General features: G+C 37.7%; 1 pseudogene; it reads right to left on the bottom strand.

Moving 5' to 3' along the window:
• Positions 1-842: 842 nt before the first annotated feature.
• Positions 843-4,330, bottom strand: LOC141517012 (serine/arginine repetitive matrix protein 1-like; annotated as a pseudogene).
• Between the last annotated feature and the right edge of the window lie 12,003 nt (positions 4,331-16,333).

Here is a 16,333-nt window from a genome sequence, read left to right as displayed (position 1 = left end):
TTCAGGTAGTCCATGACTTTCAGGTCCCTTGTCCATATATGCTCCTTCTAACTGCTTGAATAAATTAGGTTTATATGAGTATTATCAGTATAATCTTCCTGTGGAGGAATATACACAGTTCCTCATCATTAAATCCCTCATAATTTACCCTTCTTGTCCACCCTCTCTATGCTTCACCTGAGTCCTGTACTTGAAAATCAAACTTTCTGTTCATCTCTGTTTGTTTCAACAGGAAAATTTGAAATTTCCCTGTTTCAATTAAAATCCATCTTGTCCCCTGGAAGAAGATGTTCAGTTTTGCTGGGTACTTGATTCTTGGTTACATTCCAAGCTCTTTGGCCTTCTAGAATATTGTATTCCAAGCCCTATGAGCCCTTAATATGGATGCTGCTAAGTCCTGTGTAATTCCTACTGTAACTCTACAATATTTGAATTGTTTCCTTCTGGCTGCTTATAATATTTTTTCTTTGACTTGGGAGTTCTGTAACTTGGCCATTATATTCCTGGGGTTTGTTTGTTTGGTTGGTTGGTTTTTTGGTGATCTATTTCAGGAGGAGATTGGTGGATTCTTTCTCTATTTTGCCTTCTGCTTCTAGAATATCAGAGCAATTTTCCTGTAGAAATTCTTTAAAAATGAAGTCAAGGATCTTTTCTGGATCGTGACTTTCAGGTAGTGCAATAATTTTTAAATTGTCTCTTCTGGATCTGTTTTCCAGGTCTTTTTTTTTAATTTAGAAATTTATTCTGTTTAATCCACAAGCTTTATATAGCTTTATTTTAAAAAACAAACAGAAAGACAAAAAAAGCCCCAAAATAACCCAAAATAAAATAAAACAGTGAAAACATGACAATATCCAAAATTGAGATCCTTCCACTTCTCAAAATCAAGAGCTCTGAAAGTTCAGTCTACCAATTGGAAGAACCCTAACAAGACAAGAATTATGAATGGGGCAATGATGTCATTTCACAAACAGAATTTTATGTAACTGAAGGAACCTTTCTGGGGCATAACTGTCCTTACAAGCAAATGGGGGATTGGGGTGGGGGGAACAAGACAGGAAAAAATGGAATTCCAGTGTTCCAAATCAACTAGTTACATCAGTATTAGCCCACAGTGTCCTGGCGAACAGCATGCGTTCATTTTCCGGACCATCCTAAGAGCTCTAATCCTGATTCACTTCAGCAGAGACAACAGCAACAGGAAAGAATGTGGCGTTAAAAATGCTTTGTGTTGACTTCTGGTGAACAGTGGTCTCTCTTCTGGACAGCTTCAAGGTCAAAGCCTCATAACTTAAATGGGGGCCAAGAATTGAACAAGAACTTAAAAGAATCTCTGTGTATGGCCAGGGCTGAGAGGATTTAAAGGAACCAGATCATTGTCAGCCGTACTTAAACCCCTTTAAAAAATGTTTTCCCCTTAAAAATATTTCACTCTAAATGAAGTTATGTTGGCTGTCAATGAATGTCACTAGTACACTGTGGACACCTTTTGCAATGTAAATCCATGCCCTTTTTTTGTACATGGTGAACCTCAACCTAGCAATATGACAACAAATGTTATAGCCTAAAGCTCAAACACATTTTAGCAATTGTGAAATGGAATCTGAGTACAAACCCAATCAAATGTACATTATAATGAATGTCCCATCTAGGGCTGTGGGGACACTTGCGCCTTTCTCATCGACCTCAACGACTTTTCCCGAAGGTGTTTCTCTAGGTCATCCAAGTTGTCTTCAGCTTCACTCTCAGTCTCCTTTCTGGGCTCTGTCTCTGCTTCAGGCTCTTCTTGGGCTGATGTGGTGGTGGATGCTACAGCGGCAGCAGTAGCAGCAGCTGCTTTCTCCTTCTTATGTTTTTTGTTTTTTGTGCTTCTTGTCCTTTTTGTGTTTCTTGTCCTTCTTCTTTTTCTTCTCACCACCTTCCTGGTCTGAATTCCTGGCAGGGGATGGGCTTGGCATGGAGCTTTTAGCCTTCTTGACAGGTGCTGCTGGCGACCAGTTTGTGGATGGAGACTGAGATTGGGTGGGGGATGGAGGTGCTTGGTGTTTCTTAGCTGCTGGCTCAGGAGATCTGGAAGCAGATCTGGAGGATGAGACCCTTCTTACAGACTGGGGACTTGGTGAGGCAGCCTTTTTTGCTTTTCTGGGTTCCAGGGTTCTGGAAACTCTCCTGATAGGTCTAGTGCCTGGTGATGGGGACTGCCTTCTTTGGGGTGAAGATGAAGCTCCTCTTCGGAGTGGGGGAGGACTTGCAGAGGTATGAGGAACTCGAGGCCGTGGTGAAGGTGAATGCCGTTTGTTTGATACAGGAGACTGGGTTTCTCGGGTGGATTGGCTGGGGGGGGGACCCTTTCCTATGCTTAGATGATAAGGAAGGGGAACGTCTCTTTGTAACAGGGGAACTTCTTGGCTTCCGAGGTGGCCAAGAGGAGACCCGTTGCTTTGGGGGAAGGGAAGGTGACGCTCTTCCCTTGGGAGGCGGTGGTGGAGAAGCTGTTCTTCTCTTCGGAGGCGGGGAAGGATAGTATCTTCTCTGTATTGGAGGAGAATATCTTCTTGGAGAAGGTGAGCGTCGAAGTGGGGGAGGAGAGGGAGTCCTGCACCGTGGTGGTGGTGGTGGTGGTGTGGAAGACCTCCATCGCCCGGGTGGAGGGGCAGGAGAAGGGGATCACCTGGTGATGGGCTTCTTCTCCACCTACGAGGAGAGGACTCCTTCTGGCCTTTCCATGGTGATGGGGAGGCACTCAGGGTCACCCAATGTCACCGACGCCTTTGCCTTCCCACTTCTCCATTTTTCATGTTTGATCTCTTTGGTCACTCATCTTCTGAGGAGGAGGAGGAGCCAGAGTCAGAAGAAGACTGCTGGTTTTGTCTCCGGTACTGCCGCCTCTGTTGCACGGAATCAGCTGCTGCCATTTTGCCACCTTTGTCTTCCGATTCAGATAATTCTACTTTCTGAGGTTTTGGTGCTGGTGAAGGTGACTCTCTTTTTTCGGTACCTTTATGTTTTGTTGCTTTACCTGAGGTTCTCCCTGGAGAAACAGAGCCATGATTTTTTCTCGTAGGATTTGATTGCTGGAGTGTAGGTGACCGACGGGTTTTTGGTGGTGGGCTTGCTGGCGGAGACGGCCGATGCCTTCGCCGTGGAGGGCTTGAAGATGGAGACAGTCTACGAGTTTTTCTAGAGGGACTGGAAATTCTTTTGAGTGGCTTCTTTGGAGGTGATCGGGACCAGGATGAAGATGATGAGGAACTACTGCCAGAGAGAGATGCTGAAGAGCGCCGCCTTTGTCTCACAGGAGATCGACTTCTTCTGTGCCTTGGAGGAGGAGGCATTTGGCTTGGTGGGGTTCTCCTGCAAGGAGACGGTCGCCTTCTTGGACTTGGGCATCTTCTAGGTGAATATGACCTTGATCGTGTTCTATGACGTCGTCTAGGCCGAGTGCGAGAAGGGGACCGGGAACGTGTTCATGACCTCGATTTGGATCGTGATCGAGACCTCGGACGGGTTTTCTCCTTTTCCATTTCCTTTTTTGAATTTTTTTTTCTGGTGAAGGTTCCTTAGGTTCTGGTATAGGTTCAGGTTTGGGAGGTTTCAGAATATCACTAGTAGAGGTTGCCTCTTGTATTGAAGGTTCCTTGGCCTTCACTGAAGGTTCTGGAAGTTCTGGGATCTCTTCTTTCTTTTCTAGAACAGGTGAGGGGCTTCGGCTTTTGGTTCGGTGATGAGGAGATCGAGAATGGCTTCGCTTTCTCTCCTGCCTGACAGGAGAGGCTCGTCTTCTAGGGGAAGGAGATCTGGACTTGTGTCTTCTAGGGCTTCTGGATCGCTCCCTTTTTTCTCTGCTGCGCTCCTTTTCTTCTTTATCCCTCTTATCTTTGTCTTCATCTTGTTTCTTCATAGATGCCAGTTTTTCTTGTTCAATCTGTCTTTGTTTTATTTCTTCCTTCTTCAATTCCAAGAAAGCAGAAGGGATTCCAGCAATGTTTTCCTGTGCGCTTAACAACAGGGGCCACAACTCTCCCATAAATTCTCTAGCATTTTTTCCATTCAAGAACCCAGTCAGATTAATCTGCATCATTTTGGAATCTGGATTCTTCACTTCCACCTGGTTGAATATGAATTCAATTACTACATCATCCTCAAATCCAAGAATTTCTGTTACTCGTTTTGTAATCCAAGGTTTTATCACCTCCAAATTTACTTTGCTCATGTCTACCTTTTTTTCTAGACATTCTGCAAACTTCAACTGCTTCAGTAGCTTCTTATGTTTATTGCTGAAACTATTGTCCTGTTCTGCACTTGTTCCGCGGAAGAATCCCGCGTCCATCTCCGTGCCTCGCCCAAGGTCTTTTTTTTAATGATATATTCACATTTTTCTTCTAGTTTTTTCATTCTTTTCATATTGTATTATTGTGACTTGATTCCTTGCAAAGTCATCAGCTTCCTTTAACTCCATTCGACATTTGAAGGATTTGTTTTCCTCAGAGAGCTTTCTTATCTCCTTTTCCAACTGGCCAATTATGCTTTTTTAAGATATTTTTCTGCTTGTTAACTTTTTTGAACTGCTCTTTACATTTGACCCAAACTGGTTTTTAACTTGTTTTCTTAATTTTTTTGGATCTCCTTCACCAAGCTGCTGAGTTGGTTTTCATGTTTTTCCCACATTGCTCTCATTTCTCTTCCTATACCTCTCTTACTTGATTTTCAACATCTTTTTTGAGTTGTCATAGTTTGAGCCCAAGTCCTATTTTTCTTGGATAGTCATCTTCTGAGTGTTTGTTTTGATCCTCCATGGGATCAATGTAATTTCTGTGGTCAGGGTCCTTGTTTTCTGTTTACTCATTTCCCCAGCCTGAGCCCTGATTTTGGGGTGCTCCCTGAGCTTTTGAATATTATTGGGACACCTCCTACAAGGACCTCAGTTACTTCAAGGCTCTGAATACTCTTTCCTGGTCTGTGTTTTGGTCCGTGGATGACCACAAACCATCTCCTCTGCCCTGGAGCTGTGAGGAAAGTCCCTGATGCATGGCAATGGGGAGTCCCAGACTGTGACCAAGGTCTAAATACAGGCAAAGTACTAGAGTCCTGTCCCAGAGACAGAGGGGAGACCTCAACAGTCTCCCTCCACCCCTTTACCTCCTATGGGCTAAGTGCTCTGGAAGTAGCTCCAGGCCAGATACCTCTGGCCTGCTTCTGTTTCCTGGGATCTGGGCTGTACTAAGGGCCATGGCTGCCCTGAGAAGGGCCACTCTGGCCTTTGCTTTGCATTCACTCTGGCAGAGGTTTCCCCACTGATCTTCCAAGTTGTGCTTGATATTCCCTGGGTTGGCAGGTCAGGAAGCTGCCAGGAGCCAGTGCTCCCAGGATGTTCCTAGAAGTCTGGAACTCCTTCCTTCCAGCATGGCAATCCAAGCTGTTCTGCCACCCCCTCCAACCCCATGTAACAGAACCTCCCCATGGTCTTCAGGATAACTTGGGCTAGAGAATTGCCTCCCTGGATCTTTCTGTGGGTTCTGTCTCTTGAAAATTTGGTTAGAGTCATAATTTTAAGTTTTTTGGAAATATTTTAGAGAGAGCTCCTAGGATAGGCTGTTCTCATGCCACCATCTTGGCTATACCCCTTCTGATGTATTATCATTTCTTGGATATAATTATTGATTATTTCTATTATTTGCTGTTTGATCCACCCATTATTTAAGATAAAGTTATTTAATTTCCAATTAGTTCTTGGTTTATCTTTCCCTGACCCTTTATTACATGTAATGCATATCACATCACCGTCTGAAAAGTTAAGTATTTATTATTTCTGCCTTTCTGCATTTGATTATAAGATTTTTTTTTTTAGTGGCCTAGTACAAGGTTAGTTTTGGTGTAGATCCCATGTACTGCTGAGAAAAATGTATATTCTTTTCTATCCCCATTAAGTTTTCTCCAAAGGTCTATCATATAGAAATTTTCTAATATTTCATTCATGTTCTTAATTTCCTTCTTGTTTATTTTGTTGTTAGATTTATCTAGTTCTGAGAGAGGGAGATTGAGGTCTTCCATTATTAAAGTTTTTCGGTCTATGTTTCCTTGTAATTCACTCAGCTTTTCCTCTAGGAATTTGGATGATATACCACTAAGTGCATACATGTTTAGTAAGCTTCATTACCAATGGTACCTTTAAAGAAGATGTGGTTTCAGGGTGGCTAGGTGGCACAATGGATAGAACACCGGCCCTGGAGTCAGGAGTACTGAGTTCAAATGTGGCCTCAGACACTTAATAATTACCTAGCTGTGTGGCCTTGGGCAAGCCTTGCAAAAAAAAATTAAAATTAAAAAAAAAGATGTGGTTTCCTTCCTTATCCCATTTGATGAGATTGATTCTTGCTTTTTACTTTATCTGAGATCAGGATCACTATCCCAGATTTTTTTGCTTCAACTGAGGAATAATATTCTTTGCTCCAACTTTTTACCTTTACCCTCTGTGTATCTCTCTGCTTCAGATGTGCTTCTTGTAAAAAACATATTGTCAGATTCTAGTTTTTAATCCATTCTGCTATCCATTTCCATTTTATGGGACAGTTCATCCCATTCACATTTGCAGTTAGGGATACTAATTTTGTATGTCCTTCCATGCTATCTTTCTCCATTTATATTTATCTCTTATTCCTCCTCACCAAAATTTTACTACCTTTCCTCTTTGATTTTTCTTTTAAAAATCAAGGTTTCAGTTTATTTTCACTTACACCTTCCTTTCCCTTTTATCAGTCCCTTATTTGTTTCTTTCCTTTCCCCAGTGCCCCCCTTCCCTATAGATTAAGTTAGATTTTTAAACTCAAGTGAGAATGTATCTTATTCCTTCACTGGGCTAAATCTATTGAATAGAATTTACTCTGCATTCACATTTTACCTTCCTTCCCTCTAAAATTATAGATCTTTGTGCCTCTTTCTTTGGTGACATTTATCACTCTAATATTATTAATCAAGTATCATTAATCAGTTTGATTATTTGATTCCTTGATATGCTCATATTTTTATCAAGATCATCACATATTGTTTACTTGATTGCTTGATAAGCAGCATTGACTCAAATTGGAACAAATTATAATTATAATATATATATAATATATATAATTTTTTACCTTGCACTCTTGTCAAGTATCTTTCAAGTATACACAATCCTCCTCTGGAGTCAAAGAATCATCCAAATCCATCTAATTAATTTCTTGAACTATTTGTGCCCTTCCCCCCTATTTTATTTCACACTTTACCTCCACCCCCAGGTACTTAACACCTTGTTAAGTGAAGCATTTGTTAATTCAAACCCTGATTTAATTAACTGCAAGAATCTTAATGATCTCTGATTATAAAGAGACTCTGGATGCTCTGGATGTCTCATCTGAGAACCTTACAAATGATTATAAATTACAGAGGCACTGACTCAGGACCTTGCAGTTTATGAAGCTCTCATTAGACAAGGAGCTAAGCATCGGGTAATTTAGTAAGGCAAAGGATAATGGTTCATTTAAGTTTAAAGTTAACCCCTGATTTTCTTCAGGGCTTTTTGTGTGAAACACAGTGATATGATCTTTGACCTCTTCAGTTGAGAGATAAGACCCAATTATACTTATATCCTTTAGGTTCATTCTCTTAAATTATATTCTATCCTTTAATTATCCTAAAAAAAAGTAAATTTCTAAATAATTAGAAGTTTTATCTTCCATTTTAGGGTTGTATACAATTTAATGGTCTTGACCAACATTTGTTTTGTTTTGTTTTATTTTATCCTTCCCCTTTTCATTTAACTTTTTTTTTATGTAATTCTTGAGTTATGTATTTGTAGACTGAATTCTCTGTACAGTTCTGGTCTTTGTGTCAGGAAATTCCGGATGTCCTCTATTGCATCAAACATCCATCTTTTCCCCTGACATTATATGCTGAATTTTGTAATTTGTAAAGTATGTGTGGGATAAGAATCCACTTAAAAAAAATACAGAGACCAGGGTAGCTAGGTGTTGCAGTGGATAGAGCACTAGCCCTAGCTAAAGGAGTACCTGAGTTCAAATCCGGCCTCATACACTTAATAATTACCTAGCTGTGTGGCCTTGAGCAAGCCACTTAACCCCATTGCCTTGCAAAATAAATCTAAAAAAAAATACAGAGCCTCCTCTGAGCAAAAAGAAAACTTGACTTTTCTTGGGAAAAGGGCATACTCCAAGTCCCACAAAGGTAGTAAAGGTCAAGGAACTGCCCCAAGGTGACAGTCAAGCAACATTATATGGCCTAGCATGATTCCCCTCTCCCTAGCCTCCTCTCTTCCAACCTGATTGGTTAAGGTTTTCAGAGTTACAATCTTTACATAAAAAAATCTACCCAGCAACAAAGAGAAGAATAAAAGGTTTTCATAAAATATTACCTCGCCATCCAGATGGTGAGCGTATCAGAAGAAGATTTCTAATGACCTTCTGTTTAATGAATTAATGTCTGAGTATGCAAGGTCTTCTTAGTTTAGCACTTATCAAACAAGAGTAGACAGGCTACTGTTCTCACAGTCAGTTATCACATAGGTGGCTAACTAAGACTGCAAGTTCTCTTCTCTGGAAGTATTCCACTATTTCTCTCCCTAACAGAATCAATGCAAGGTCTTTCTGGAAATTCCACTGTTTCACTCCTTAGCAGAATTGGGAGGGTGTCTAATTGGGAATGCAAGACTTTTCTCCCTCTCCTAAGAATAGTCTAAGGGTAATAGTCTGTCTTTGTTTTAATGATTTTTAACCCTGAGAGGATTTCAATAAGAATATTAACTCTTAAGAAGGAATATTCCACTCAGGTAGTACATTCTGGGTTGTGATCCCAGGTCTTTTGCTCTCCAAATATGCTGTTCCATGTCTTCTGATCCTTCATTGTTGAGACTGATAGGTCCTGTGTGAGTCTAATTCTGTTTCCTTTATATTTGAATTGTTTTCTTTTTGCTGCTTACAAAATTCTCTCCTTTATTTGAGAGTTCTGGAATTTGGCTACTACATCCTTTGTAATTTTTATCCTAGGGTCTCTTTCTGGAAAGGTTCTGTGGATTCTTTCAATGGCTATATTGTTATCTTGTTCTAGTAGATTTGGATAGACTTCCATTATAATTTCCTGCATGATGTTTTCCAGGTTCTTTTCTTGATCTAGGTTTTCTAGTAGTTTTCTAGTAGTCCAATGATTCACTTGATTGCTTGATAAGCAACAGATTATCTCTCCTGGATCTATTTTCCAGGCCATTCCTTTTTCCCTAAAAGGTATTTTACATTTTCTTTAATTTTTTCAGCCTTTTTATTTTGTGTGATGGAATCTTGTAGTCTTGTAGATTCATTGGTTTCTATTTGTTCAATTCTAAACAGCCTTTTTATTTTGTGTGATGGAATCTTGTAGTCTTATAGATTCATTGGTTTCTATTTGTTCTATTCTAATTTTTAGGGTTTTATTATTTTCAATTAGCTTCTGTGTTTCCTTTTCCAGTTGGTTATTTTTACTTTTAAAGGAGTTCATTTCTTTGGTCAATTATTCATAATTTTCCTACATTACTTTCATTTCTTTGTTCCATTTTTCTTCCTCTTCTCTTCTTTGGTTTTCAAATTCTTTTTTAATCTCTTCAATGAGCTTTTGTATTTGAGTCCACTTTATAGACTATTTTGATACTTCTCCTGTGAGTTATTTTTCACTGCTTTCTTCTTCAGACATGGCATTGCTCTTATCTTTGTAGTTTTCTATAGTGAGCACTCTTGTAGCTTTTTTGTTCCTCTTTACTGTTTTAGTTCTGCTCCTGGGGTGTATGGAGTATAGATCCAGGCTTTTTTTTTTTTTTTTGCTAGTCTTAGGGTCTTATCCTTTGCTTTTCATTGGCCAAGATGTTGCCTATGCAGTAGAGGCCTTGCCTTTGACAGGTTTTCCCCCCTCCTTTATGCCCAGGTTCTGACTTAACAGTGTTTTGTTCCCGATCCAATCCCGTCTTTTACCCAGGTGTTCTCAGAGTTCAGACTTTTTTGTGGCCAGTATCTTCCCTGCTGGCTTCCTTTCTAGCTGCTGGAACTTCTACTGTTGTTAAGCTGTCAGGACCTGGATTTCACTGTGGCTAAAAGTGTCCTGCTGGCCCTCCCACTCTCCTACCTCCTGGACTTTACTTCCCCTTTTCCCCCAAAGAGGCAGATCTTCACTGATGATACTCCATGGGATTTACAGTTGAAAATTTCTTTGAATCTTCTCTTTTTCTTGGTGGTATCTGTAATTTGAATATCAGAGTAGAGGCTTCATTTATCTTTGGTAGGGAAAAGCTCTGGGAGCATGTTAGTTTCCCCCGTCTTGGCTCTGCCCCAGAAGTCCAAGATTATTTAGAAATTAATGGTCTGCTTGAAAGCCACCAGCAGAAAATAGCATCTGGATAATATCAAGAAAGAAATTATCATGAACAATTACCAATAATATAGAATGACAACAACAAAATAGTCTTTGAAAGAATCCATCAGTCACCCCCAAAGAAAGATCCCAAGATAAAAATCCAAGTATAGTCAAATTTCAAAATTCTCAGCTCAAGGAAACAATACTACATAGGCTGCTAAGAAGTAATTAAGTATGGGGGGGCACAGTTAAGAGTACTCAGATTACTCAATACTTATCAACTTCAACATTAATGGATCAGAAGACCTAGTTTTTGATATTTCAGGAGGCAAAGGAACTTGGAATACAGCCAAGATTCAATAACTTTGCAAAGTGTAACATATTCTTTCAGAGGAAAAGATGGGTTTTCAATGAAATAGAGGACTTTCACACTTAAGCTGATAAAAAGAGCAGAATTGAACAGAAAATTTGCTCTTCTTATAGAAGCCTTAAGTGATGAGTAAAAAGCAAGGGGATGGAGTATGTTAGTTAATAAAAACTAAACTGTCTATATTCCTGCACTGGAAGACAATAATTGCAACTCTTGAGAACTATTTTCTCTTAGGACAGTTTAAAGGAGCATATCTAGCATATTTACAATATGGGTATATACTGACTGTGATGTGATGAAACTTTTAGCTCTTGATTATTGTATTCTGATTGGGTCAGTGGAAGGGAAAGTATTTGAAAAGGGGAAATGGGTATAAAATGATTGTGATGTGACCAAACTTATTTCTTGAGGGCTGCATTTATATTGGGACAGTTGGAGGGATTATTCTTGACAAGAGGTTGTGAAATTAAATTGATTATGATGTAAGGACATTTTTGTCTCTTGGTAATTATACTTTTATTAAGACAGCTGAAAGGAATATACTCTGATAGAAAGCCAGCTATAAAACAATTAAGATGTAGGAAATGAAAAAGGATTATACTGGGATAAGAAGGCAGAAGTACTAGAAGAGAATTGTATTTCTAATGGGACAACTGAGGGGAGGATAGTTGGACAGAGTGTGCTGGTTTGAAGTGATTATGACAATGAAATCATATTTCAAACCTTGAGAATTGTAAGTCTATCAGGACAGATAAAAGGAGTATACTTTGAGAGGTGTGGGTACAAGACAGGTCTAAAACACTTAAGACATGGAAAAAGATTACTATGGGTGAAAAAGTCATTAAAAATAAATAACACCACATGATGAGGCACAAAAGACTAATAATTATAGCAGAGTGCAAGAAGCACTAAGTAAATTTTATTCTCAACAGATGTGGCTCAAAGAGGGGATAACACATTCCTAAATGGGTCTAGAAATTTATACTACTCAAAAGGGAAATAGGAGGGAAGGGAAAAGAAAGAAAAATTGGTAAATTGAAGTTGATTTAAAGGTAGGTGAAAGTAAAAGTAAAAAAAAAAGTAAAGTAAAAGGGGAAAGAAAAGGGAAGAGAGTTAGGTGAAGGGAAGTCAGAATGAGAGACACAAGAGTAAGAAGCAAAACATTGGTAAGGAGGGATAAGGGCAAAAGAGAAAGTACAAAGAAGAGAAAGATAACATGGAGGAAAATACAGAATTGATCACCTTAATGTGAATGTAAATGGAATGAACTCTGCCATAATACAGAAGTGGAAAATGGAATGGATTAAGAACTAAAATTCTATAATATGTTTTTTCATGAAACATTTAAGCAGAGAGACACACATATGGGATAAAGATAAAAGGTTGAATCAGAATATATTATATTTAAATTTAAGTTAAAAAAAGCAAGGGTAGCAATTTTTATCTCAGACAAAGCAAAAAAAGGGATAAGAAACAAGAATAACATTGTAAACTAAGGTTAACAGACATATTTGTAAAATTTTGTGAAATACTCTTTATAATGCCCATTAATTGGGTAATGACTGGACAAAGTATGGTATATAAATGTTATGGAATACTATTGTTCTTTAAGAAATCATGAGCAGGGGAAGGCTAGGTGACACAGTGTATAGAGCATGGGCCCTGGAGTCAGGAGTACTTGAGTTCAAATATGACCTCAGACACTTAATAATTACCTAGCTATGTGGCCTTGGGCAAGCCACTTAACACCATTTGCCTTGCAAAATCTGACAAAAAAATGTCCTTCACAATCTCACTCCAATTGACCTTTCCAACCTTATCATATAATCATTTAATTTAAAATTTAACATTTCCTATACCCTAATGAGACAGTTCCTTACATATACTATTTCATTTCTGTTTCTTTGCACTGGTCACATATGCTTGTTTATTAGCTCCCCTATGAAATATGAATTCCTTGAAGATAAGGATTGTTTTATCCTTTGATTTTGTATCCCTAGCAACAAGCTCATTGTCTCACAGAGTAAGCACTGTAACAGTTACATCATTTGTTCACTAGCTGATTAAAGAGTTATCACAATGTTTGATGACTTGAGGAAATTACTTAAATACCAAGATAGGATAGGGGAAGGAGGGGAGAAGAGAAAATGGAGGAAAGGACCTACAAAGAAATTAGAATCAATTTGAATCCTAGCTAAGACACCCATTAGCTTTGTGACTTTGAGCAAATTATTTACACTCTAAATTTCAGTGTGCTTAATTATAAAATACAGATAATACTTTCCTCATAGTATTGTTTTGAAGAATATGTATATGCATATGTGTATGTACACATACATATATGTATACATATGTATTATGCAGCTCTATGCATTATATCTCTTTATAAATCTTAAAAGTATTATATGTTTATATTATTTTATAGTGTTAATTTGTACATAACAAATTAGTGAATATTATACATATTAAATATATAGATTCTATATACACAACATTGTAAATTCTGTATTCAGTATTGTAAATTCAATACCAATATGAAGTATAATCAGCTCATGGAAAAGATATGACATTAAGTCATTAAACAAATTACTGTGGATTCATTTATCAATCAAAATAAACCACTCTTAAGAAGCAACAATTCTGAAGGGGAGAAAAAAATGATAATGCAATCCCAAATGCAAATCAAAGCAACACATTTTAGCAGAAAGAACCCTAGACTAGGAGGAAATTTACCAATCCCATTCTGTCACAAACTACAGAACCTTAGACAAGGAACTTCCACTCTCTAAAACAAAAGTCAGATTGGATTTTTTAAAGGTCCCATAGCTCAATTCTTTACAGCAAAGCACAAGAATAAGGAACCCATTTGGCAGCAGTAACTTTAAATTGCCCGTGATTAAACACTATACTTATAAATCTGGCACATAGACTATGTTTTTTCATACAGAAAAAAGGAAAATGGACAATATTCAATTCAGTTCTATATTTATTAAAAGCTTGGTAATTATAAAGGACTGTGAGAATGACCTCAATGGAGATTTGAAAAAGTTTCTAGACTTGGGTTGCATTCTAAAATCCTTATCATCATTTATGAGAACTTCAAGAGGATTGTACCTCATACTTAAAAGGTCTGTTATTTTCATGATACATGCTAACCTCTCTCCAGAAACCAGAGACCTTTGGCTGATACAATCAAGCAAATGGAAAGAAAAACTTCCACTTTATCATTTTCCAGGGAATTAGAATACCTAAATTGACTTTAAACTAATCAAAATGTTAAATTTCCTGTTTTACTGACTGGGTCTTCATAGCAATCCAAAAAGCATGATGATTGAGTCAGTCAGTAGTAGAGATGGGGTAATGTAGGCAACAAAGCTGAGTAATTCAGCATCATATAATAAAATTTCATTCATTAAGCATTTAAATGATCACTTTATACTTGGCACTCAGCCAGAAATCCAAAAGTAAAAATGAATTAATTCTTACCTTCAAGGACTATGTATTCTATATGGGAAGCTTACATCTATATATAAGCATATATAAAACATATTTGCTATGAACCCAGAATATTTGATGAAGAGGGTAAATCAAGAAAGATATCATGGAGCAGATGAAGACTGAGTCATCTTGAGTTGCCCAGACTAATTAGATTTTTTATTTTATTGTAAAGTCCCCATGAAACTGAACCAAAGTGATTCAATGGGAAGAAATGCTGTATTCAAGATTTTGGTTATAGGTTATCTTTCTCTGACTCTGTAAAATATTGCATCAATAAAACATATCACCTGCTGCTATTGATTTAACTAGTTGCACAACTCTGTATAATTTATCAACCCTCAAATATAAAAGTGAAAAAGAATGAAATAAATGGTAACATTATGCAATTATAATGAACAAACAGTCCAGAACAATGATAAGGAAATGCATTACCCTTTCAATGTAATGGGAAGGAACTATGGGTATAGAAGATTACAAATGCTGCCAGGTGTTCACCATCGATTTTTTTTTGCAACTATTTTTTCTTCATTAAAAGCGAAGGGCATTAGAGTTGAGGAAGAATAGTGTCCATAAATGACTGATATAAAAGCAAAAGAAATCAGTTAGTCTAAAACATTTTTAAACTTTAATGAAACTGAAAAAAATGTGTGTGTGTGTGTGTGTGTGTGTGTGTGTGTGTGTATATATATATGCATTTCCTTATTTTTCTGGGAATGTTCGTTATAATTATATGTTACCATTTATTTCATTCTTTTTTTACTTTTATTATTGAGGGTTGACCTATATACACATGTATGTATGTATGTATGTATTCTAAATGTGGCACAAGTTTCAGAGTCTTCAGTGTCTTTTTCCAGGATGAGACTATTTTATTCATCACACCTACATTCAATTTCTACAGGATAATTTCTCTTCAAAAAAAATTCCTACTCAAACTTAATTTTCTTAGGATTCTAATAAAAACTTTGGTATATGGGAAGGGTTAATATTCTCAAACTTGCCAGAATACTTTCTGATCCCCTATTGGAATGCTTTCCATTTATGCAAATAAGTCATTGAGGAATCCATTACTTTTAAAAGCAAACCATTCACTAAATGAAAAAACAATGATGCTATTTATACAATATACAAAATTAGGAATGATACATATAACATTCTAGACAAAATACTGGGTCAATCTCTCAGACATCCATGGATAAGAAATGGAGGGGTGAATATAGGCACGTTTACAAATGTTTTGCAGTAAAGCACAAGAGTAAGAAACCCATTTAGCAGCAGTGACTTTAAATTCTGGATCATAGTTTTGGATGTCACTGGGGTTTTTTGGGAACACTGTACTATTTATCATTTCTCCCTCTTCTGAGTTTCTCTACTCTCTTGCTGGATGAAACACCTTCTCTGCTACTTTTGGTCTACTGAAACATTTTTTAAACCCATTTAGTAAAACCATAACATTTCACTCACATTGAAGATTAGTTCCTTTAAGTCAAAAAACTGACAAGTTAATAAGGTCTGTTCTCTGTCAAAACATAGCAATCAGGAAAGAGCAAGACAAACCACGGGAGACTGGGTTACCTCTCTCATGTTGCAGATATGGATAGAACATTGCAGTCTTGCCCCAACTATTTCCTAAAAGAACAGATAATTCTATTTTCTCAAATCAGCTCTCTGCAAAGCAATCTCCAATCAGCACAGCTCAGATAAGATACTAAGTCAGAATTTCTCCCATTCAAGTCATAGAGGTCAGTAAAAGGCTACACAAGCTAGCCCTTTAGGTTCCCCTGACAAACTACAGGTCGACCTAAAGGAGATAAGTCCAACTAGTTCTTTACACAGGAAGAAAATTTTACTTTTCCAATCAGCTTCCAATAATTATACTCTGTTCTGTTCCATGTAACTCTCAGCTGGCTCCAATCAAAATTATTTTTCTTAACTTCCCTCAAGGATTCTTTATGTAATAGGGGAGCCAGCAGTCTCCACCTTTAACTTTCTCTTTAGACAGTTGCTATGTCTTCTGGCTTCTTCCATCCTAATTGTTTTATGGCATCTCTAATTCCTTAAATTAGGACTTCTTAGGGAGTAGTAACCCATCTAACTCAG

The sequence above is a fragment of the Macrotis lagotis genome, chromosome 1 (genome assembly GCF_037893015.1).
Source record: "Macrotis lagotis isolate mMagLag1 chromosome 1, bilby.v1.9.chrom.fasta, whole genome shotgun sequence".
In the NCBI taxonomy this organism is placed as follows: Eukaryota; Metazoa; Chordata; class Mammalia; order Peramelemorphia; family Peramelidae; genus Macrotis; species Macrotis lagotis.
The sequence above is the reverse complement of the archived record's forward strand: the minus strand, read 5'-3'. Positions and strand labels throughout refer to the sequence as shown.